Genomic DNA, 2,905 nt, shown 5'->3' on the forward strand with positions numbered 1-2,905 from the left:
CACAAGCATGCCAAACCAATTGTATTAGTCTGTATAACGACAGACCTTATAGCTTGAGAAATCAATGAAATGCTGTGTAACTGATTTTTCTCAAATGACATGTTTGAAGAGGTAGTCATAAGTTGTCCACATGATAGCGGACAGCCAATAACAAACCTAGCTCGTATATGATTGTATATCTAGATGTGTACCTTAACCAATCCCAACCATTGATAGGTTTTTCACTATTGCCACATAGAGTGACGTCATTCTGACATATAACCAAGTATATCATTATATTTTTTGTGGAAATCGGTGAGAGAATGGGCGTACATCAGTTGAAATACGTTGTAAACTCCCTGTTTAGATAATTGCTAATAAAACCTCAACTTACCATCTTCTTGAGTTTGTGCGGTTATTTGGACTCAGAATTATTCTGGTATAATCCCATCCTGAAACAGATGCATGTTCCAAAGGTCATAAGCTCAGGTTGGTGGTGGTGGGGTACTGCGATGAGGAATAGTATGATGATGTAAGCTGGCCCGCAAAGAGACGACTCACAAGCAGTCCTTCTCCTTCCATGCCCCAACCCTCTGGAACTCAATCCTGGTAGAGGAATGTAATGCTCCTACCATGCTCCAGATCCATAAAAAATACTAAAAATGTGGTTCTTTAAACAATTCCCACTGGATGAATAAAAATCCCTCTCTATCTTCACCAACAGCACTGCGTTACTCTAAAAAATGCCAATCCCAATCTTGGCACAATCCTGTTGTAAAGTGCTCTGCTGCTCTTGAGCAAAGTTCACACTGTAAGCAATACAAATAAAAAAGTAAATTATGGTAGTGGGGAACTGTGCTGAAGAAGAATGAAGTGGTGGTAGTCACTGTGGGGAGGAAGTGTGACATGGTGGTCATGGGGAATTGTCAGATCTAGCACCTGACAAAATCCTCAGAGGAGGAGGGGTGCTTTCCTCCCAACTGCACCTAAGAGTGAATTGAGGCATATGCCTGGTTCTCTCCCTGCTGCAAAGGAAAATACCAGCGATTAACACCAATCATCTTGCAAACCCCTTCCCGTCTCCGTACCTGTAGCAGGTGTTCATAGAATACCTGAAACTGTCGACACACAGGCCAGAAACCTCAAGAATCCAGCAGAGGGCAGAAGGTGTTCAGCTAACCGGAGTTTGCCAACCAAAGCCTGAGTCCAATCATCCACAAAGCTTAAACCAACCCTTTGTCCAAATCCAAGCCGATACCAAATGCATAAAGTTCCAGTTCCAAAATCTGTAGGGTATTCAAATAGGAGAATCTGGGTGCACAATTCCATAGGTCCAATATATGAAGAAATCATAAGAGGGAAACCAAAAAACAAAGCACCAAGACACAAAGACAAATCCAAAGTCCAAGGAAAGGCAAGGAGTGCCACACAATACCAGGTTGACATGGATAAAGCACAAGGAGAAGGTCCCAAGACAGTATCAGGTTGAGTAGCCATGAAAACCAGCAGAATCATAGAGCAGCCAGACAGTGAAACTGATCGCAGCTGAAAAGCTCTGAGCCACGGCTCAGAAGGTCTCTTAAATCCGGGTTATGGCATGGCGGCCTGTGATTGGCCACCTGCCAGCATGAGCATGCAGTCCATGGCGTAGTCGCCAGGGAGCATGGGGATTGTAGTCCTCTTTGCACCAGTGCACTGGGAGCCTCCACTGGATCTCCTTTTGCACATTTGGCACTGGCAGTGAACCGAGACTATGGCTGGCTGATGACTACAGTGGCTGAAAGAACCCCTTCTCAGGGCCCGTGGTCACTGCGGGCAATCTGGGTATAGGTGATAAAAATGGTGTACCAACGATGGAGCCGGGGAAATGAGTGGTAGTCACTCATTTCTGTTTTTTCGGCCCATAACCCACCCAATCAACCAGGTAAAGCAGACGGCCCTCTCCTACCCAAGAATCCAGAAAGTCATTGAAATCATATTCTTCCTCTCCCTGCGCTGTAAAAGGAGGGAGACCGCTAGGAAGATGGGTCCATTTGGGGCATGCCTTTAAGTAAGAAACATGAAATATAGCGTGTACAGACTATGTTGCTGGGAGTTTTAGACAGGCAGACACCAGACTAAGGATATGCAGTATGGGGTAAGGGCCAATGTACTGAGGTAACAATTTGCGTTTGCTGGGAAGTCATAGGTAGCTCGTGTGGGTACATTAATCGGGATGACATTCAGATGCCAATCATAAAAGACATAGAACAGGGATGTCCCAACTGACGAATGCTGTGCGTTGTTATAGGCTAACTCTGCCGCTGCCAGTAGAGAGAGCTTGTTTGATAAGTATCAGAGAATTAGACAAGGCAAGTACTGCTCTATGGTCTGATTGGCTCTCTCTGTCTGACTATCAGTCTGCGATGGTATGCAGATAAGTACCATGCGTCAATATAAACTCAACAAGTCAAAGATCTCCAAAACTGGGAGGAAAACTGCAATCCTCAATCTGTTACGATAGAGAAAGGAAGCCCAAAAAAAACCAAATATCTGGTCGACAAATACCTCAACCAGCGTTGGAGCTGATGGAACTCCCCAGCAGGGCGTCATAACCCTGTATGTATGGTAATTCCATAATAAAATCCATACAAATGGCACTCCATGATCACTGAAGAAAAGGAAGTGGGCGAAGAAGGCCTTGCAGTTTTCTCTTTGGATCCTTGTATTTTACGAGGCAGATTGAGCAGGATTGAATGTATTTCAACATGCCCGTTCTCATGTTTGGCCACAGACATCATCAGGGGAGCATGTCACAGGTTTTAGAGCCACCAGGGTATGAGGAAATACTAGTATTGTGGCACCAACGAAGCAACTGTTCTGGCATGCTTTGAGTAGGAAGGTACAAGAGCCCCAGCAAAAGGGGCAATCCTTCCATTGTGGTGAA

Source organism: Ambystoma mexicanum, chromosome 4p, assembly GCF_040938575.1.
Source record: "Ambystoma mexicanum isolate Mex_15411 chromosome 4p, UKY_AmexF1_1, whole genome shotgun sequence".
Classification (NCBI taxonomy): Eukaryota; Metazoa; Chordata; class Amphibia; order Caudata; family Ambystomatidae; genus Ambystoma; species Ambystoma mexicanum.